Genomic DNA, 23,489 nt, shown 5'->3' on the forward strand with positions numbered 1-23,489 from the left:
CATATATCAGGATATGGATGACTTCATCCGGAATGCCTTTTTTCCTTCAGGATCCGGTGTTCAACCGGCATGCCGTCAAACGCAGCCGCGGTAAGTCTTGGAACAGACAGGGTCCTTGCTGGAGCAGGTCCCTTCTTAGAGGTAGAGGCCACGGATCCTCCGTGAGCATCTCTTGAAGTTCCGGTTACCAAGTCCTTCTTGGCCAATCCGGAGCCACGAATATAGTGCTTTCTCCTCTCCATCTTATCAATCTCAGTACCTTGGGTATGAGAGGCAGAGGAGGGAACACATACACTGACTGGTACACCCACGGTGTTACCAGAGCGTCTACAACTATTGCCTGAGGGTCTCTTGACCTGGCGCAATACCTGTCGAGTTTTTTAATCATGTGGACGACTTCTGGGTGAAGTCCCCACTCTCCCGGGTGGAGGTCGTGCTGAGGAAGTCTGCTTCCCATTTGTCCACTCCCGGAATGAATACTGTTGACAGTGCTATCACATGATTTTCCGCCCAGCGAAGAATCCCTGCAGCTTCTGCCATTGCCCTCCTGCTTCTTGTGCCACCCTGTCTGTTTACGTGGGTGACTGCCATGATGTTGTCCGACTGGATCAACACCGGCTGACCTTGAAGCAGAGGTCTTGCTAAGCTTAGAGCATTGTAAATGGCCCTTAGCTTCAGGATATTTATGTGAAGTGATGTATCCAGGCTTGACCCTAAGCCCTGGATATTCCTTCCCTGTGTGACTGCTCCCCAGCCTCGCAGGCTGGCATCCGTGGTCACCAGGACCCAGTCCTGAATGCCGAATCTGCGGCCCTCTAGAAGATGAGCACTCTGCAACCACCACAGGATGGATACCCTTGTCCTTGGTGACAGGGTTATCCGCTGATGCATCTGAAAATGCGACCCAGACCATTTGTCCAGCAGGTTCCACTGGAAAGTTCTTGCGTGGAATCTAACGAATGGGATTGCTTCGTAGAAAGCCACCATTTTTACCCAGAACCCTTGTGCATTGATGCACTGAGACTTGGTTCGGTTTTAGGAGGTTCCTGACTAGCTCGGATAACTCCCTGGCTTTCTCTTCCGGGAGAAACACCTTTTTTCTGGACTGTGTCCAGGAACATCCCTAGGAAACCGAAGACAAGTCGTCGGAACCAGCTGCGATTTTGGAATATTGAGAATCCAATCGTGCTGCCGCAACACTACCTGAGATAGTGCTACACCGACTTCCAACTGTTCCCTGGATCTTACCCTTATCAGGGAATCGTCCAAGTAAGGGATAACTAAAATTCCCTTCCTTCGAAGGGATATCATTTCAGCCATTACCTTGGTAAAGACCCGGGGTGCCGTGGACCATCCCTACGGCAGCGTCTGAACTGATAGTGACAGTTCTGTACCATAACCTGAGGTACCCTTGGTGAGAAGGGTAAATTTTGACATGAAGGTAAGCATCCTTGATGTCCCGAGACATCATGTAGTCCCCTTCTTCCAGGTTCGCAATCACTGCTCTGAGTGACTCAATCTTGAATTTGAACCTCTGTATGTAAGTGTTCAAAGATTTTAGATTTAGAATCGGTCTCACCGAGCCGTCTGGCTTCGGTACCACAATAGTGTGGAATAATACTCCGTTCCCTGTTGCAGGAGGGGTACCTTGATTATCACCTGCTGGGAATACAGCTTGTGAATGGCTTCCAAAACTACCTGCGTCAGAGGGAGACGTCGGTAAAGCCGACTTTTGTAAACGGCGAGGGGGAGACGTCTCGAATTCCAATATGTACCCTTGAGATATTACCTGAAGGATCCAGAGGTCTACTTGCGAGTGAGCCCACTGCGCACTGAAATTCATTGAGAACGGGCCCCCACCGTGCCTGAGCTTGTAAGGCCCTAGCGTCATACTGAGGGCTTGGCAGAGGCGGGAAAGGATTTCTGTTCCTGGGAACTGGCTAATCTCTTCAGCCTTTTTCCTCTCCCTCTGTCACGAGCAGAAAAGAGGAACCTTTTGTCCGCTTGCCAACAAAGGACTGCGCCTGATAATACGGCGTCTTATTTTGAGAGGCGACCTGGGGTACAAACGTGGATTTCCCAGTTGTTGCCGTGGCCACCAGGTCTAAAAGACCGACCCCAAATGTCCCTTTTCAAAGGCAATACTTCCAAATGCCGTTTGGAATCCGCATAACCTGACCATTTTACTGGTAGAATTGGACAACGCACTTATACTTGATGCCAGTCGGCAAATATTACGCTGTGCATCATGCATATATAGAAATGCATCTTTTAAATGCTCTATAGGCAGTAATATACTATCCTTATCTAGGATATCAATATTTCCAGTCAGGGAATCCGACCATGCCAACCCAGCACTGCACCTCCAGGCTGAGGCGATTGCTGGTCGCAGTATAACACCAGTATGTGTGTGAATACATTTTTGGATACCCTCCTGCTTTCTATCAGCAGGATCCTTAAGGGCGGCCATCTCATGAGAGGGTAGAGCCCTTGTTCTTACAAGCGTGTGAGCGCCTTATCCCCCCTAGGGGGTGTTTCCCAACGCACCCTAACCTCTGGCGGGAAAGGGTATACACCAATACTTTTTAAGAAATTATCAATTGTTATCGGGGGGAAACCCACGCATCATCACACCTCATTTTATTTCTCAGATTCAGGAAAAATAAGAATTTACTTACCGATAATTCTATTTCTCATAGTCCGTAGTGGATGCTGGGACTCCGTCAGGACCATGGGGATAGCGGGCTCCGCAGGAGACAAGGCACATCTAAATAAAGCTTTTAGGATCACATGGTGCGTACTGGCTCCTCCCCCTATGACCCTCCTCCAAGCCTCAGTTAGGTACTGTGCCCGGACGAGCGTACACAATAAGGAAGGATCTTGAATCCCGGGTAAGACTCATACCAGCCACACCAATCACACCGTACAACTTGTGATCTGAACCCAGTTAACAGTATGATAACAAAAAACGAAGTAGCCTCTGAAAAGATGGCTCACAACAATAGTAATAACCCGATCTTTGTAACAATAACTATGTACAAGTATTGCAGACAATCCGCACTTGGGATGGGCGCCCAGCATCCACTACGGACTATGAGAAATAGAATTATCGGTAAGTAAATTCTTATTTTCTCTAACGTCCTAGTGGATGCTGGGACTCCGTCAGGACCATGGGGATTATACCAAAGCTCCCAAACGGGCGGGAGAGTGCGGATGACTCTGCAGCACCGAATGAGAGAACTCCAGGTCCTCCTTAGCCAGAGTATCAAATTTGTAAAATTTTACAAACGTGTTCTCCCCTGACCACGTAGCTGCTCGGCAAAGTTGTAATGCCGAGACCCCTCGGGCAGCCGCCCAAGATGAGCCCACTTTCCTTGTGGAGTGGGCCTTTACAGATTTAGGCTGTGGCAGGCCTGCCACAGAATGTGCAAGTTGGATTGTGCTACAGATCCAACGTGCAATCGTCTGTTTAGACGCAGGAGCACCCATCTTGTTGGGTGCATACAATATAAACAACGAGTCAGATTTTCTGACTCCAGCTGTCCTTGAAATATATATTTTTAATGCTCTGACAACGTCCAGTAACTTGGAGTCCTCCAAGTCGCTAGTAGCCGCAGGCACCACAATAGGCTGGTTCAAGTGAAAAGCCGAAACCACCTTAGGGAGAAAAGGAGGACGTGTCCGCAGTTCTGCCCTGTCCGAATGGAAAATCAGATATGGGCTTTTGTATGATAAAGCCGCCAACTCTGAAACTCTCCTGGCTGAAGCCAGGGCCAATAGCATGGTTACCTTCCATGTAAGGTATTTTAAATCTACCGATTTTAGAGGCTCAAACCAATGAGATTTGAGAAAATTCAAAACTACGTTCAAATCCCACGGTGCCACTGGAGGCACTATTGGGGGTTGTATATGTAGTACACCTTTGACAAAAGTTTGTACTTCAGGCACTGATGCCAATTCCTTCTGGAAGAAGATTGATAAGGCCGAAATTTGAACTTTAATGGACCCCAATTTTAGGCCCATAGACAATCCTGCTTGCAGGAAATGTAAGAATCGACCCAATTGAAATTCTTCCGTTGGAGCCTTCTTGGCCTCACACCACGCAACATATTTCCGCCAAATGTGGTGATAATGTTGTACAGTCACTTCCTTTCTAGCCTTAATCAAGGTAGGAATAACTTCCTCTGGAATGCCCTTTTCTTTTAGAATCCGGCGTTCAACCGCCATGCCGTCAAACGCAGACGCGGTAAGTCTTGGAACATACAAGGTCCCTGCTGAAGCAGATCCCTTCTTAGAGGTAGAGGCCACGGATCCTCCGTGAGCATCTCTTGAAGTTCCGGATACCAAGTTCTTCTTGGCCAGTCCGGAGCCACCAGTATTGTTCTTACTCCTCTTTTCCGTATAATTCTCAGTACCTTTGGTATGAGAGGCAGAGGAGGGAACACATACACTGACTGGTACACCCACGGTGTTACCAGAGCGTCCACAGCTATTGCCTGAGGGTCTCTTGACCTGGCGCAATATCTGTCCAATTTTTTGTTGAGGCGAGACGCCATCATGTCCACCTTTGGTTTTTCCCAACGGTTCACAATCATGTGGAAGACTTCTGGATGAAGTCCCCACTCTCCCGGGTGAAGGTCGTGTCTGCTGAGGAAGTCTGCTTCCCAGTTGTCCACTCCCGGGATGAACACTGCTGACAGTGCTATGACATGATTCTCCGCCCAGCGCAGAATCCTTGCAGCTTCTGTCATTGCTCTTCTGCTTCTCGTGCCGCCTTGTCGGTTTACGTGGGCGACTGCCGTGATGTTGTCCGACTGGATCAACACCGGCTGACTCTGAAGCAGCGATTTTGCCAGGCTTAGAGCATTGTAGATCGCTCTTAGCTCCAGTATATTTATGTGAAGGGACGTCTCCAGGTTTGACCACACGCCCTGGAAGTTTCATCCCTGTGTGACTGCTCCCCAGCCTCGTAGGCTGGCATCCGTAGTCACCAGGACCCAGTCCTGTATGCCGAATCTGCGGCCCTCTAACAGATGGGCACTCTGCAACCACCACAGGAGAGACAACCTTGTTCTTGGTGACAGTGTTATCCGCTGATGCATGTGCAGATGCGATCCGGACCATTTGTCCAGCAGATCCCACTGAAATGTCCGTGCATGGAATCTGCCGAATGGAATCGCTTCGTAAGAAGCCACCATCTTTCCCAGGACTCTTGTGCATTGATGTACTGACAGTTCCTGGTTTTAGGAGGTTCCTGACAAGTTCGGATAACTCCCTTGCTTTCTCCTCCGGGAGAAACACCTTTTTCTGAACCGTGTCCAGAATCATTCCCAGGAACAGCAGACGAGTTGTCGGGGTCAATTGAGATTTTGGAAGATTCAGAATCCACCCGTGTTGCTGAAGCACTACCTGGGTTAGTGCTACACCGACTTCCAGCTGTTCTCTGGACTTTGCCCTTATCAGGAGATCGTCCAAGTAAGGGATAATTAATACGCCTTTTCTTCGTAGAAGAACCATCATTTCGGTCATTACCTTGGTAAAGACCCGAGGGGCCGTGGACAAACCAAACGGCAGCGTTTGAAACTGATAATGACAGTCTTGTATCATGAACCTGAGATACCCTTGGTGTGAGGGGTAAATTGGGACATGCAGATAAGCATATTTTATGTCCAGGGACACCATGAAGTCCCCTTCTTCCAGATTCGCTATCACTGCTCTGAGTGACTCCATCTTGAACTTGAATTTCTGTATGTACAGGTTCAAGGATTTCAGGTTTAGAATAGGTCTTACCGAACCGTCCGGCTTCGGTACCACAAATAGTGTGGAATAATACCCCTTTCCCTGTTGTAGGAGGGGTACCTTGACTATCACCTGCTGAGAATACAGCTTGTGAATGGCTTCCAAAACCGACGTCCTTTCTGAGGGAGACGTTGGTAAAGCAGACTTTAGGAACCGGCGAGGGGGAGACCTTTCGAACTCCAACATGTAACCCTGAGATATTATCTGCAGGATCCACGGGTCCACTTGTGAGCGAGCCCACTGATTGCTGAAAATCTTGAGTCGACCCCCCACCGCTCCTGAGTCCGCCTGTAAAGCCCCAGCGTCATGCTGATGGCTTTGTAGAACCCGGGGCGGGCTTCTGGTCCTGGGCAGGGGCTGCTTGCTGCCCTCTCTTACCCTTTCCTCTGCCTCGCGGCAGATAAGACTGTCCTTTTGGTCGCTTGTTTTTATAGGAGCGAAAGGACTGCGGCTGAAAAGACGGTGTCTTTTTCTGTTGGGAGGGGGTCTGAGGTAAAAAAGTGGATTTGCCGGCAGTTGCCGTGGCCACCAGGTCCGAAAGACCGACCCCAAATAATTCCTCTCCTTTATATGGCAATACTTCCATATGCCTTTTGGAATCCGCATCACCTGACCACTGTCGCGTCCATAAACTTCTTCTGGCAGATATGGACATCGCGCTTACTCTTGATGCTAGAGTACAAATATCCCTCTGAGCATCTCGCATATAAAGAAAAGCATCCTTTAATTGCTCTAGAGTCAATAAAATACTGTCCCTATCCAGGGTATCAATATTTTCAGTCAGAGAATCCAACCACACTACCCCAGCACTGCACATCCAGGCTGAGGCTATTGCCGGTCGCAGTATAACACCAGTATGTGTGTATATACTCTTCAGTGTAGTTTCCAGCCTCCTATCTGCTGGATCCTTGAGGGCGGCCGTATCAGGAGACGGCAACGCCACTTGCTTTGATAAACGTGTGAGCGCCTTATCCACCCTAGGGGGTGTTTCCCAGCGCGCCCTAACCTCTGGTGGGAAAGGGTATAATGCCAATAACTTCTTGGAAATTAGCAGTTTTCTATCTGGGTTAACCCACGCTTCGTCACACACGTCATTCAATTCCTCTGATTCTGGAAAAGCTACAGGTAGTTTTTTTACCCCCCACATAATACCCCTTTTTGAGGTACCAGCAGTATCAGAGATCTGCAAAGCCTCCTTCATTGCCGTGATCATATAACGTGTGGCCCTATTGGAAAATACGTTTGTTTCTTCACCGTCGACACTAGATTCATCTGTGTCGGTACCCGTGTCGACTGACTGAGGTAAGGGACGTTTTACAGCCCCTGACGGTGTCTGAGACGCCTGAGCCGGTGCTAACTGGTTTTCCGGCCGTCTCATTTCGTCAACTGACTTTTGTAATGTGCTAACATTATCACGTAATTCCATAACTAAAGCCATCCATTCCGGTGTCGACTCCCTAGGGGGTGACATCACCATTACCGGCAATTGCTCTGCCTCCACACCAACATCGTCCTCATACATGTCGACACACACGTACCGACACACAGCAGCCACACAGGGAATGCTCTAATCGAAGACAGGACCCTCTTAGCCCTTTGGGGAGACAGAGGGAGAGTTTGCCAGCACACACCAAAAACGCTATAAATGTATATAAACAACCCTAGAAGGTGTTGTTTTTGATATAAGCGCTTTTAATATATCAATATCGCCAAATTATGCCCCCCTTCTCTTTGTTACCCTGTTTCTGTAGTGCAGTGCAGGGGAGAGTCCTGGGAGCCTTCCTCACCACCAGCGGAGCTGAGCAGGAAAATAAGAATTTACTAACCGATAATTCTATTTCTCGGAGTCCGTAGTGGATGCTGGGGTTCCTGAAAGGACCATAGGGGAATAGCGGCTCCACAGGAGACAGGGCACAAAAAGTAAAGCTTTAGGATCAGGTGGTGTGCACTGGCTCCTCCCCCTATGACCCTCCTCCAAGCCTCAGTTAGGTACTGTGCCCGGACGAGCGTACACAATAAGGAAGGATTTATGAATCCCGGGTAAGACTCATACCAGCCACACCAATCACACTGTACAACCTGTGATCTGAACCCAGTTAACAGTATGATAACAGCGGAGCCTCTAAAAAAGATGGCTCACAACAATAATAACCCGATTTTTGTAACTATGTACAAGTAATGCAGATAATCCGCACTTGGGATGGGCGCCCAGCATCCACTACGGACTCCGAGAAATAGAATTATCGGTAAGTAAATTCTTATTTTCTCTATCGTCCTAGTGGATGCTGGGGTTCCTGAAAGGACCATGGGGATTATACCAAAGCTCCCAAACTGGCGGGAGAGTGCAGATGACTCTGCAGCACCGAATGAGAGAACTCCAGGTCCTCCTTAGCCAGGATATCAAATTTGTAGGATTTTACAAACGTGTTTGCCCCTGACTAAATAGCCGCTCGGCAAAGTTGTAAAGCCGAGACCCCTCGGGCAGCCGCCCAAGATGAGCCCCCTTCCTTGTGGAATGGGCATTTACATATTTTGGCTGTGGCAGGCCTGCCACAGAATGTGCAAGCTGAATTGTATTACACATCCAACTAGCAAAAGTCTGCTTAAAAGCAAGAGCACCCAGTTTGTTGGGTGCATACAGGATAACAGCAAGTCAGTTTTCCTGACTCCAGCCGTCCTGGAACCTATATTTTCAGGGCCCTGACCACATCTAGCAACTTGGAGTCCTCCAAGTCCCTAGTAGGCGCAAGACACCACAATAAGCTGGTTCAGGTGAAACACTGACACCACCTTAGGGAGAGAACTGGGGACGAGTCCGCAGCTCTGCCCTGTCCGAATGGACAAACAGATATGGGCTTTTTTGAGAAAAAAACCACCAATTTGACACTCGCCTGGTCCAGGCCAGGTCCAAGAGCATGTTCACTTTTCATGTGAGATGCTTCAAATCCACAGATTTGACTGGTTTTAAACCAATGTGTTTTGAGGAATCCCAGAACTACGTTGAGATCCCACAGTGCCACTGGAGGCACAAAAGGGGGTTGTATATGCAATACTCCCTTGACAAACTTCTGGACTTCAGGAACTGAAGCCACTTCTTTCTGGAAGAAAAATCGACAGGGCCGAAATTTGAACCTTAATGGACCCCAATTTGAGGCCCATAGACACTCCTGTTTGCAAGAAATGCAGGAATCGACCGAGTTGAAATTTCTTCGTGGGGCCTTCCTGGCCTCACACCACGCAACATATTTTCGCCACATGTGGTGATAATGTTGTGCGGTCACCTCCTTTCTGGCTTTGACCAGGGTAGGAATGACCTCTTCCTGAATGCCTTTTCCCTTAGGATCCGGCGTTCCACCGCCATGCCGTCAAACGCAGCTGCGGTAAGTCTTGGAACAGACATGGTACTTGCTGAAACAAGTCCCTTCTTAGCGGCAGAGGCCATAAGTCCTCTGTGAGCATCTCTTGAAGTTCCGGGTACCAAGTCCTTCTTGGCCAATCCGGAGCCATGAGTATAGTTCTTACTCCTCTACGTCTTATAATTCTTAGTACCTTAGGTATGAAAAGCAGAGGATGGAACACATACACCGACTGGTACACCCACGGTGTTACCAGAACGTCCACAGCTATTGCCTGAGGGTCTCTTAACCTGGCGCAATACCTGTCCCGTTTTTTGTTCAGACGGGACGCCATCATGTCCACCTTTGGTAATTCCCAACGGTTTACAATTATGTGGAAAACTTCCCCATGAAGTTCCCACTCTGCCGGGTGGAGGTCGTGCCTACTGAGGAAGTCTGCTTCCCAGTTTCCATTCCCGGAATGAAACACTGCTGACAGTGCTATCACATGATTTTCCGCCCAGCGAAAAGTCCTTGCAGTTTTTGCCACTGCCCTCCTGCTTCTTGTGCCGCCCTGTCTATTTACGTGGGCGACTGCCGTGATGTTTTATCCCACTGGATCAATACCGGCTGACCTTGAAGCAGAGGTCTTGCTAAGCTTAGAGCATTATAAATTTACCCTTAGCTATATTTATGTGGAGAAAAATCTCCAGACTTGATCACACTCCCTGGAAATTTTTTCCTTGTGTGACTGCTCCCCAGCCTCTCGGGCTGGCCTCCGTGGTCACCAACATCCAAAACTGAATGCCGAATCTGCGGCCCTCTAGAAGATGAGCACTCTGTAACCACCACAGGAGAGACACCCTTGTCCTTGGATATAGGGTTATCCGTTGATGCATCTGAAGATGCGATCCGGACCATTTGTCCAGCAGATCCCACTGAAAAGTTCTTGCATGAAATCTGCCGACTGGAATTGCTTCGAAGGAAGTCACCATTTTTTTACCATGGCCCTTGTGCAATGATGCACTGATTTTAGGAGGTTCCTGACTAGCTCGGATAACTCCCTGGCTTTCTCTTTCGGGAGAAACACCTTTTTCTGGACTGTGTCCAGAATCATCCCTAAGCACAGGAGACTTGTTGTCGGGATCAGCTGCGATTTTGGAATCTTTAGAATCCACCCCTGCTGTTGTAACAGTATCCGAGATAGTGCTACTCCGACCTCCAACTGTTCCCTGGACTTTGCCCTTATCAGGAGATCGTCCAAGTAAGGGATAATTAAGACGCCTTTTCTTCGAAGAAGAACCATCATTTCGGCCATTACCTTGGTAAAGACCCGGGGTGCCGTAGACAATCCAAACGGCAGCGTCTGAAACTGATAGTGACAGTTCTGTACCACGAACCTGAGGTACCCTTAGTGATAAGGGCAAATTTGGGACATGGAGGTAAGCATCCCTGATGTCTCGGGACACCAGATAGTCCCCTTCTTCCCGGTTCGTTATCACTGCTCTGAGTGACTCCATCTTGATTTGAACCTTTGTAAGTGTTCAAATTTTTTTAGATTTAGAATAGGTCTCACCTAGCCTTCTGGCTTCAGTACCACAATATAGTGTGGAATAATACCCCTTTTCTTGTTGTAGGAGGGGTAATTTAATTATCACCTGCTGGGAATACAGCTCGTGAATTTTTCCCATACTGCCTCCTTGTCGGAGGGAGACCTTGGTAAAGCAGCCTTCAGGAGCCTGCGCAGGGGAAACGTCTCGACATTCCAAACTGTACCCCTTGGATACTACTTGTAGGATCCAGGGGTCCTGTACGGTCTCAGCGTCATGCTGAGAGCTTGTCAGAAGGGTTGGAACGCTTCTGTTCCTGGGAATGGGCTGCCTGCTGCAGTCTTCTTCCCTTTCCTCTATCCCTGGGCAGATATGACTCTTATAGGGACGAAAGGACTGAAGCTGAAAAGACGGTGTCTTTTTCTGCAGAGATGTGACTTAGGGTAAAAACGGTGGATTTTCCAGCAGTTGCCGTGGCCACCAGGTCCGATGGACCGACCCCAAATAACTCCTCTTCCTTTATACGGCAATACACCTTTGTGCCGTTTGGAATCTGCATCACCTGACCACTGTCGTGTCCATAAACATCTTCTGGCAGATATGGACATCGCACTTACTCTTGATGCCAGAGTGCAAATATCCCTCTGTGCATCTCGCATATATAGAAATACATCCTTTAAATGCTCTATAGTCAATAAAATACTGTCCCTGTCAAGGGTATCAATATTTTTAGTCAGGGAATCCGACCAAGCCACCCCAGCTCTGCACATCCAGGCTGAGGCGATCGCTGGTCGCAGTATAACACCAGTATGTGTGTATATACTTTTTATGATATTTTTCCAGCCTCCTGTCAGCTGGCTCCTTGAGGACGGCCCTATCTATAGACGGTACCGCCACTTGTTCTGATAAGCGTGTGAGCGCCTTAACCACCCTAAGGGGTGTTTCCCAACGCGCCCTAACTTCTGGCGGGAAAGGGTATACCGCCCATATTTTCTATCGGGGGGAACCCACGCATCATCACACACTTCATTTAATTTATCTGATTCAGGAAAAACTACGGTAGTTTTTTCACATCCCACATAATACCCTCTTTTGTGGTACTTGTAGTATCAGAAATATGTAACACCTCCTTCATTGCCCTTAACGTGTGGCCCTAATAAGGAATACGTTTGTTTATTCACCGTCGACACTGGATTCAGTGTCCCTGTCTGTGTCTGTGTCGACCGACTAAAGTAAACGGGCGTTTTAAAACCCCTGACGGTGTTTTTGAGACGTCTGGACCGGTACTAATTGTTTGTCGGCCGTCTCATGTCGTCAACCGACCTTGGCGCGTGTTGACATTATCACGTAATTCCCTAAATAAGCCATCCATTCCGGTGTCGACTCCCTAGAGAGTGACATCACCATTACAGGCAATTGCTCCGCCTCCTCACCAACATCGTCCTCATACATGTCGACACACACGTACCGACACACAGCACACACACAGGGAATGCTCTGATAGAGGACAGGACCTACTAGCCCTTTGGAGAGACAGAGGGAGAGTTTGCCAGCACACACCAAAAACGCTATAATTATATAGGGACAACCTTATATAAGTGTTTTCCCTTATAGCATCTTTTTTATATATTTCTAACGCCAAATTAGTGCCCCCCCTCTCTGTTTTAACCCTGTTTCTGTAGTGCAGTGCAGGGGAGAGCCTGGGAGCCTTCCCTCCAGCCTTTCTGTGAGGGAAAATGGCGCTGTGTGCTGAGGAGATAGGCCCCGCCCCTTTTTCGGCGGCCTCGTCTCCCGCTCTTAACGGATCCTGGCAGGGGTTAAATATCTCCATATAGCCCCCGGAGGCTATATGTGAGGTATTTTTAGCCAAAAAAGGTTTTCATTTGCCTCCCAGGGCGCCCCCCTCCTAGCGCCCTGCACCCTCAGTGACTGCCGTGTGAAGTGTGCTGAGAGGAAAATGGCGCACAGCTGCAGTGCTGTGCGCTACCTTAAGAAGACTGAGGAGTCTTCTGCCGCCGATTCTGGACCTCTTCTCGTTTCAGCATCTGCAAGGGGGCCGGCGGCGAGGCTCCGGTGACCATCCAGGCTGTACCTGTGATCGTCCCTCTGGAGCTAATGTCCAGTAGCCAAGAAGCCAATCCATCCTGCACGCAGGTGAGTTCACTTCTTCTCCCCTTAGTCCCTCGTTGCAGTGATCCTGTTGCCAGCAGGACTCACTGTAAAATAAAAAACCTAAGCTAAACTTTTCTAAGCAGCTCTTTAGGAGAGCCACCTAGATTGCACCCTTCTCGGCCGGGCACAAAAATCTAACTGAGGCTTGGAGGAGGGTCATAGGGGGAGGAGCCAGTGCACACCACCTGATCCTAAAGCTTTACTTTTTGTGCCCTGTCTCCTGCGGAGCCGCTATTCCCCTATGGTCCTTTCAGGAACCCCAGCATCCACTAGGACGATAGAGAAAATGGCGCTGAGTGCTGAGGAGAATAAGCTCCGCCCCTTTTTCGGCGGGCTTTTCTCCCGGGTTTTAAGAAAACTGGCCTGGGTTAAATACATACATATAGCCTTAATGGCTATATGTGATGTATTTATTTTGCCACTAAAGGTATTTAATATTGCTGCCCAGGGCGCCCCCAGCAGCGCCCTGCACCCTCCGTGACTGAATCAGTGAGACGTGTAGCAACAATGGCGCACAGCTGCAGTGCTGTGCGCTACCTTCATGAAGACTGAGGAGTCTTCTGCCGCCTGCTTTCCGGACCTCCGTCTTCAGCGTCTGTAAGGGGGATCGGCGGCGCGGCTCCGGGACGAACCCCAGGAGGACCTGTGTTCCGACTCCCTCTGGAGCTAAGTGTCCAGTAGCCTAAGACTCCAATCCATCCTGCACGCAGGTGAGTTGGAAATCTCTCCCCTAAGTCCCTCGATGCAGTGATCCTGTTGCCAGCAGGATTCACTGAGATTTAAACCTAAAAAAACTTTCTAAGCAGCTCTTTAGGAGAGCCACCTAGATTGCACCCTTCTCGGACGGGCACAAAAACCTAACTGAGGCTTGGAGGAGGGTCATAGGGGGAGGAGCCAGTACGCACAATGTGATCCTAAAAGCTTTATTTAGATGTGCCTTGTCTCCTGCGGAGCCCGCTATCCCCATGGTCCTGACGGAGTCCCAGCATCCACTAGGACGTTAGAGAAACTACAGGTAGTTTTTCCCTCACCGAACATAATACCCCTTTTTGGTGGTACTCGTATTATCAGAAATGTATAAAATAAGAATTTACTTACCGATAATTCTATTTCTCGGAGTCCGTAGTGGATGCTGGGGTTCCTGAAAGGACCATGGGGAATAGCGGCTCCGCAGGAGACAGGGCACAAAAAAGTAAAGCTTTACTAGGTCAGGTGGTGTGCACTGGCTCCTCCCCCTATGACCCTCCTCCAGACTCCAGTTAGGTACTGTGCCCGGACGAGCATACACAATAAGGGAGGCATTTTGAATCCCGGGTAAGACTCATACCAGCCACACCAATCACACCGTACAACTTGTGATCTAAACCCAGTTAACAGTATGACAACAGAAAGGGCCTCTTAAAGATGGCTCCTTAACAATAACCCGAATTAGTTAACAATAACTATGTACAAGTATTGCAGATAATCCGCACTTGGGATGGGCGCCCAGCATCCACTACGGACTCCGAGAAATAGAATTATCGGTAAGTAAATTCTTATTTTCTCTATCGTCCTAAGTGGATGCTGGGGTTCCTGAAAGGACCATGGGGATTATACCAAAGCTCCCAAACGGGCGGGAGAGTGCGGATGACTCTGCAGCACCGAATGAGAGAACTCCAGGTCCTCCTTTGCCAGGGTATCAAATTTGTAAAATTTTACAAACGTGTTCTCCCCCGACCACGTAGCTGCTCGGCAGAGTTGTAATGCCGAGACCCCTCGGGCAGCCGCCCAAGATGAGCCCACCTTCCTTGTGGAGTGGGCTTTTACAGTTTTAGGCTGTGGCAGGCCTGCCACAGAATGTGCAAGTTGAATTGTGTTACAAATCCAACGAGCAATCGACTGCTTAGAAGCAGGTGCGCCCAACTTGTTGGGTGCATACAATATAAACAGCGAGTCAGATTTTCTGACTCCAGCCGTCCTTGCAATGTATATTTTTAAGGCTCTGACAACGTCCAACAACTTGGAGTCCTCCAAGTCGCTAGTGGCCGCAGGCACCACAATAGGTTGGTTCAGATGAAATGCTGATACCACTTTAGGGAGAAAATGCGGACGAGTCCGCAGTTCTGCCCTATCCGAATGGAAGATTAGATAAGGACTTTTATAAGATAAAGCCGCCAATTCAGATACTCTCCTGGCAGAGGCCAGGGCTAGTAACATAGTCACTTTCAATGTGAGATATTTCAAATCCACCTTTTTCAATGGTTCAAACCAATGGGATTTGAGGAAATCTAAAACTACATTTAGATCCCACGGTGCCACCGGAGGCACCACAGGAGGCTGTATATGCAGTACTCCCTTGACAAAAGTCTGGACCTCAGGGACAGAGGCCAATTCTTTTTGGAAGAATATTGACAGGGCCGAAATTTGAACCTTAATGGATCCCAATTTGAGACCCATAGATAATCCTGATTGCAGGAAATGTAGGAAACGACCCAGTTGGAATTCCTCCGTCGGAACCCTCCGATCCTCGCACCACGCTACATATTTTCGCCAAATGCGGTGATAATGTTTCACGGTGACTTCCTTCCGTGCCTTAATCAAGGTAGGAATGACTTCTTCTGGAATGCCTTTCCCTTTTAGGATCTGGCGTTCAACCGCCATGCCGTCAAACGCAGCCGCGGTAAGTCTTGAAAAAGACAGGGACCCTGCTGTAGCAGGTCCCTTCTCAGAGGTAGAGGCCACGGTTCGTCCGTGAGCATCTCTTGAAGTTCCGGATACCAAGTCCTTCTCGGCCAATCCGGAACCACTAGTATTGTTCTTACTCTTCTTTGCCGTATGATCTTCAATACCTTTGGTATGAGCGGCAGAGGAGGAAACACATACACTGACTGGTACACCCAAGGAGTTACCAGTGCGTCCACAGCTATTGCCTGTGGATCTCTTGACCTGGCGCAATATTTGTCCAGTTTCTTGTTGAGGCGAGACGCCATCATGTCTACAATTGGTCTTTCCCAACGGTCTATTAACATGTTGAAGACTTCTGGATGTAGACCCCACTCTCCCGGATGAAGATCGTGTCTGCTGAGGAAGTCTGCTTCCCAGTTGTCCACGCCCGGGATGAACACTGCTGACAGTGCTATCACGTGATTCTCCGCCCAGCGAAGAATCTTGGCAGCTTCTGCCATTGCACTCCTGCTTCTTGTGCCGCCCTGCCTGTTTACATGGGCGACCGCCGTGATGTTGTCCGACTGAATCAACACCGGCTTTCCTTGCAGGAGAAGTTCCGCCTGGCTTAGAGCATTGTAGATTGCTCTTAGTTCCAGAATGTTTATGTGAAGAGACTTTTCCAGACTCGTCCATACTCCCTGGAAGTTTCTTCCTTGTGTGACTGCTCCCCAGCCTCTCAGGCTGGCGTCCGTGGTCACCAGGATCCAATCCTGAATGCCGAATCTGCGGCCTTCTAATAGGTGAGCCTTCTGCAACCACCACAGAAGTGACACCCTTGTCTTTGGTGACAGGGTTATTCGCAGGTGCATCTGCAGATGCGACCCTGACCATTTGTCCAACAGATCCCTTTGGAATATTCTTGCATGGAATCTGCCGAATGGAATTGCTTCGTAAGAAGCCACCATTTTTCCCAGGACTCTTGTGCATTGATGTACTGACACTTTTCCTGGTTTTAGGAGGTTCCTGACCAGATCGGATAACTCCTTGGCTTTTTCCTCTGGAAGGAAAACCTTTTTCTGAACCGTGTCCAGAATCATTCCTAGGAACAGCAGACGAGTTGTCGGGATTAAATGGGATTTTGGAATATTCAGAATCCACCCGTGTTGTCTTAGCACCTCTTGAGATAGTGCTAAAGCTGTCTCCAGCTGTTCTCTGGACCTTGCCCTTATTAGGAGATCGTCCAAGTATGGGATAACTAATACGCCTTTTCTTCGAAGAAGAATCATCATCTCGGCCATTACCTTGGTAAAGACCCGAGGCGCCGTGGACAATCCGAACGGCAGCGTCTGAAACTGATAGTGACAGTTTTGAACAATGAACCTGAGGTACCCCTGGTGTGCGGGGTAAATCGGAACGTGTAGATACGCATCCTTGATGTCCAAGGATACCATAAAGTCCCCTTCTTCCAGGTTCGCTATCACTGCTCTGAGTGACTCCATCTTGAACTTGAACTTTTTTATGTAGAGGTTCAAGGACTTCAGATTTAGAATAGGCCTTACCGAGCCATCCGGCTTCGGTACCACAAATAGAGTGGAATAATACCCCTTTCCTTGTTGTAATAGGGGTACTTTGACTATCACCTGCTGAGCGTACAGCTTGTGAATGGCTTCCAACACCCTCTCCCTTTCGGAAGAGACGGTTGGTAAGGCAGACTTCAGGAAACGATGAGGAGGATCCGTCTCTAATTCCAACCTGTACCCCTGAGATATTATCTGCAGGATCCAGGGGTCTACCTGCGAGTGAGCCCACTGCGCGCTGTAATTTTTGAGACGGCCCCCCACTGTCCCCGAGTCCGCTTGAGAGGCCCCAGCGTCATGCTGAGGTTTTTGCAGGAGCCGGGGAGGGCTTCTGTTCCTGGGAAGGAGCTGCCTGTTGGTGTCTCTTCCCTCTTCCTCTGCCTCGTGGCAGGTACGACAAGCCCTTTGCTCTCTTATTTTTGTAGGAGCGAAAAGGCTGCGGTTGAAAGGTCGGTGCCTTTCTCTGTTGGGGAGTGACTTGAGGTAAAAAAGTGGATTTCCCGGCAGTAGCCGTGGCCACCAAGTCTGATAGACCAACTCCAAATAACTCCTCCCCTTTATACGGCAAAACCTCCATGTGACGTTTTGAATCCGCATCGCCTGTCCACTGTCGTGTCCATAAGGCTCTTCTGGCTGAAATGGACATAGCACTCACCCGAGATGCCAGTGTGCAAATATCCCTCTGTGCATCACGCATATAGATAAATGCATCCTTTATTTGTTCTAACGACAGTAAAACATTGTCCCTATCTAGGGTATCAATATTTTCAATCAGGGATTCTGACCAAACTACTCCAGCACTGCACATCCAGGCAGTTGCTATAGCTGGTCGTAGTATAACACCTGCATGTGTGTATATATTCTTTTGAATAACTTCCATCTTTCTATCTGATGGATCCTTAAGTGCGGCCGTCTCAGGAGAGGGTAACGCCACTTGTTTGGATAAGCGTGTGAGCGCCTTGTCCACCTTAGGGGGTGTTTCCCAGCGCGCCCTAACCTCTGGCGGGAAAGGGTATAATGCCAATAACTTTTTTGAAATTATCAACTTTTTATCAGGAGCAACCCACGCTTCATCACACACGTCATTTAATTCTTCTGATTCAGGAAAAACTGTTTGTAGTTTTTTCACACCATACATAATACCCTGTTTTACGGTATCTGTAGTATCAGCTAAATGTAACGTCTCCTTCATTGCCAAAATCATATAACGTGTGGCCCTACTGGAAAATACGTTTGAATTTCTACCGTCGTCACTGGAATCAGTGCCCGTGTCTGGGTCTGTGTCGACCGACTGAGGCAAAGGGCGTTTTACAGCCCCTGACGGTGTTTGAGGCGCCTGGACAGGCATTAATTGATTGTCCGGCCGCCTCATGTCCTCAACTGACTGTTTAAGGGAAGATAAACCATCACGTAATTCCACAAATAAAGGCATCCATTCTGGTGTCGACCCCCTGGGGGGTGACATCTGCATATTTGGCAATTGCTCCGCCTCCACACCAATATCGTCCTCATACATGTCGACACCACGTACCGACACACACCGCAAACTCACAGGGAATGCTCTAATGAAGACAGGACCCACTAGCCCTTTTGGGGAGACAGAGGGAGAGTCTGCCAGCACACACCACAAAGCGCTATATATACAAGGGATATCCTTATATTAAGTGCTCCCTTATAGCTGCTTTAATATATATATAGCCATTAATGTGCCCCCCCTCTCTGTTTTACCCTGTTTCTGTAGTGCAGTGCAGGGGAGAGACCTGGGAGCCGTTCTGACCAGCGGAGCTGTGACAGAAAATGGCGCCGTGTGCTGAGGAGATAGGCCCCGCCCCTTTTTCGGCGGGTTCTTCTCCCGCTATTTTTCCAGTCAGGCAGGGGTTAAATATCTCCATATAGCCCCTATGGGCTATATGTGAGGTATTTTTAGCCTTGTATAAGGTTTATATTTGCCTCTCAGAGCGCCCCCCCCCAGCGCTCTGCACCCTCAGTGACTGCCCAGTGAAGTGTGCTGAGAGGAAAATGGCGCACAGCTGCAGTGCTGTGCGCTACCTTATGAAGACTGAGGAGTCTTCAGCCGCCGGTTTCCGGACCTCTTCACGCTTCAGCATCTGCAAGGGGGTCGGCGGCGCGGCTCCGGGACCGGACTCCACGGCTGGGCCTGTGTTCGATCCCTCTGGAGCTAATGGTGTCCAGTAGCCAAGCAGCAAATCCACTCTGCATGCAGGTGAGTTTACTACTTTCCCCCTAAGTCCCACGTTGCAGTGATCCTGTTGCCAGCAGGACTCACTGTAAAGAAAAAAACCTAAACTAAACTTTCTCTAAGCAGCTCTTTAGGAGAGCCACCTAGATTGCACCCTTCTCGTTCGGGCACAAAATCTAACTGGAGTCTGGAGGAGGGTCATAGGGGGAGGAGCCAGTGCACACCACCTGACCTAGTAAAGCTTTACTTTTTTGTGCCCTGTCTCCTGCGGAGCCGCTATTCCCCATGGTCCTTTCAGGAACCCCAGCATCCACTTAGGACGATAGAGAAAACATTTTCCATTGTCTCAATCATGTAACGTGTGGCCCTACTGGAAATCACGGTTGTCTCTTCACCGTCGACACAGGAGTCAGTATCCGTGTCGGCGTCTGTATCTGCCATCTGAGGTAAAGGGCGCTTTAGAGCCCCTGACGGCCTATGAGACGTCTGGACAGGCACAAGCTGAGTAGCCGGCTGTCTCATGTCAACCACTGTCTTTTATACAGAGCTGACACTGTCACGTAATTTTCAACAGTACATCCACTCAGGTGTCGACCCCCTAGGTGGTGACATCACTGTTACAGACACTCTGCTCCGTCTCCACATCATTTTTCTCCTCATACATGTCGACACAAACGTACCGACACACAGCACACACACAGGGAATGCTCTGATAGAGGACAGGACCCCACTAGCCCTTTGGGGAGACAGAGGGAGATTATGCCAGCACACACCAGAGCGCTATATTATTATTATTATATATATATATATATATATATATATATATATATATATATATATATATATATATATATATACACACACAGGGATAACCTTATATAAGTGTTTTTCCCCTTATAGCTGCTGTATGTTTTAATACTGCGCCTAATTAGTGCCCCCCTCTCTTTTTTTAACCCTTTCTGTAGTGTAGTGACTGCAGGGAAGAGCCAGGGAGCTTCCCTCCAACTGAGCTGTGAGGGAAAATGGCGCCAGTGTGCTGAGGAGATAAGGCCGCCGAAAAGGGGGCGGAGCCTATCTCCCGTTTTTCTGTATATTCTGGCAGGGGTTAAATGCATCCATATAGCCCAGGAGCTATATGTGATGTATTTTTTGCCATGTAAGGTATTTTTATCATGTTTTATTGCGTCTCAGGGTGCCCCCCCCAGCGCCCTGCACCCTCAGTGACCGGAGTATGAAGTGTGCTGAGAGCAATGGCGCACAGCTGCAGTGCTGTGCGCTACCTTATTGAAGACAGGAACGTCTTCTGCCGCCGATTTTTCCGGACCTCTTCGCTCTTCTGGCTCTGTAAGGGGGCCGGCGGCGCGGCTCCGGGACCCATCCAGGCTGGGCCTGTGATCGTTCCTCTGGAGCTAATGTCCAGTAGACAAGAAGCCCAATCCACTCTGCACGCAGGTGAGTTCGCTTCTTCTCCCCTTAGTCCCTCGATGCAGTGAGCCTGTTGCCAGCAGGTCTCACTGAAAATAACAAACCTAAACTAAAACTTTCACTAAGAAGCTCAGGAGAGCCCCTAGTGTGCACCCTTCTCGTCGGGCACCGAAATCTAACTGAGGCTTGGAGGAGGGTCATAGGGGGAGGAGCCAGTGCACACCAGTTAGTCATAAAGCTTTCTTTAGATGTGCCCAGTCTCCTGCGGAGCCGCTATTCCCCATGGTCCTTACGGAGTCCCCAGCATTCACTTAGGACGTTAGAGAAATTTAAATAATGCAATAGTGTTCCTTCTAGGTTGTTTCAGCAGGGTGCTGCACCCTGCCCATTTTTGAAATGTGAAAAAGCACCCTGCCCTTTTTCAGTGCACCCTGCAGGATCATAAATCGCCCCCTTGTATACAGAATGCAACAGTCAGTTCATGTTACAATGTAGTTGTCTACTCCTTGCCTACCTCTGAAATTGGAAACAATTTCTATACTTAATGAAATGGATGGCAGAGGAGGGACTGTAAATGGCATAACACGGCACTCCGATATAGAGGGAAAGAATAGGGTAAGCAGTGAGCATGTACTGCTTACACTATTTCCTTAGTAGAAGAACAGACTTTTACTTTTGTACCTATACTGTATATTTTAACCCTCTGCTTAACTTTCCTGTTTTATACCACATAAGGATTATTACTACTTCAGCCGTGGAGGTGACAATTATTGTTATCTACTTATTATGTATATACTGTAGCCGTTCTTTCAAGAAGACTGGACAAATATAGCATTTTTCTCAGTACAGATGTTGGGTTTTACATGGGTGTCCTATATGTATGTAGGTGTAACTGATACATTAAGGGGAAAATATATGTATAAAAACTATACACATATGCGCTATGCTTTGTGCGCAAAGCGTCAGCTCAAAAATGTGCCCTTCAAAATGAAAATGTGCCCTCCTCAGTGATCAGCACCCTGCCCTAAAAAAAAAATCCTAGAATGAACACTATGCAAGTTACAAATTACAAAGAAAGCAATCGGCGCACAAATAACGTAACCCATGTACATGTCAATTTTACAGTTATTATGCTAAGAAAAACATTTGGCAATGACTTCAGACATTTGAAATGAAGATTGCAACAACATTTTATGGGAAGACTCAAATTTTCACAAGTAACCACTGCCAGCTGTATTAAATTAAAGAAAAATACATTAAAAAACACATAAGTGACTTACACTTTTGTAAACTGATTTTTCCTTTCTGGTATAAACCATTATGTTTTAATAACACCTGTTGAGATCTACATTTTCTATATTACATGAACAGTGTGTATCAAACAATTTTTAAGCCATGCAATACAGGGCTTGGATGAAATGACTAATTTACATAATCGTTATCAGATTGTTGAATAATGGGGGTAATTCCAAGTTGATCGCAGCAGGATTTTTGTTAGCAATTGGGCAAAACCATGTGCACTGCAGGGGAGGCAGATATAACATATGCAGAGAGAGTTAGATTTGGGTGGGGTGTGTTCATCTGCAATCTAATTTGCAGTGTAAAAATAAAGCAGCCAGTATTTACCGTGCACAGAAATAAAATAACCCACCCAAATCTAACTCTCTTTGCAAATGTTATATCTGCCTCCCCTGCAGTGCACATGGTTTTGCCCAATTAATATCAAAAATCCTGCTGCGATCAACTTGGAATTACCCCCAATATTGGGGACAAATGAAAGCATTGCTCTTTTGAAATATTTTAAAATATTATGGTTAATCGTTCGCATTTGAACCGCAGAACGGTGTGTTTATGAAATATGTCTTACGCGGCATTCCAGGAAATTGTACAAGGTGCTTGTTACGACAAATGATAAATAAAGGTCATTATTAATTATTTGAAATATAATGGGATTATAAGGGGGTATTTTTTTCAAAGCGCAGGGAGAGAAAGTTGTGCAATAAAGTACAAACCAATCACCTTCTACTTTAAATCTGGGCCATAGTCTGTAAATTGTATCAAGCCTTGGAGAGTGATAAATTGAACATACCAACCAGTCAGCTCCTGTCATTTTTCAAACACAGCTTGTGACATGGCAGTTAGGAACTAGTTGGTTGCTTCTTTAGCTCCCCCCACCCACAATGTACACTTTACACTATTTGTCACTTCATTCTCTCAGTATTTTGAATTGGCACTTTCAAAGCACAACTTCCAAACATACATTCTCTATCTTTATCCAAAACACACACACGTGAATTACCCTAGAACTTACCAATTCAGTCATTGCATTTAAATTTTCTGTTGTCATAGTCTAGAAAGGAAGATACAAAATAAAGAGGTTACAGATTGGACTTATTGGCAGACAAATTGAATATATATATATATATATATATATATATATATATATATATATATATATATATATATATATATATATATATATATATATTCACCAATACAGCACAAACAATAAAATTTTCTTGCCACTATTGATGTCTCCCGAGTGCCTTCTTACATGGACATATATATATATATATATATATATATATATATATATATATATCCATGTAAGAAGGCACTCAGGAGACATCAATAGTGGCAAGAAAATTTTATTGTTTGTGCTGTATTGGTGTGGTCCTGAGGACGGGGTGCTGTCCCCGAAAGTACTCGACCGTAAATACACTTTGATTTTCTTGCTACTATTGATGTCTCCTGAGTGCCTTCTTACATGGACATTTATCTGAAT

The 23,489-nt window shown here is 47.6% G+C and overlaps 1 long non-coding RNA gene across 1 annotated transcript in view; it reads right to left on the reverse strand.

Moving 5' to 3' along the window:
• LOC135050603 (uncharacterized) overlaps window positions 1–23,489 on the reverse strand; it is a 47,414-nt gene that overhangs the window by 16,936 nt on the left and 6,989 nt on the right. Inside the window, exon 2 of the long non-coding RNA XR_010241691.1 lies at window positions 23,016–23,054. This is a non-coding gene — a long non-coding RNA (uncharacterized LOC135050603). The remainder of the gene's footprint in view (window positions 1–23,015; window positions 23,055–23,489) is intronic.

Source organism: Pseudophryne corroboree, chromosome 2, assembly GCF_028390025.1.
Source record: "Pseudophryne corroboree isolate aPseCor3 chromosome 2, aPseCor3.hap2, whole genome shotgun sequence".
Classification (NCBI taxonomy): domain Eukaryota; kingdom Metazoa; phylum Chordata; class Amphibia; order Anura; family Myobatrachidae; genus Pseudophryne; species Pseudophryne corroboree.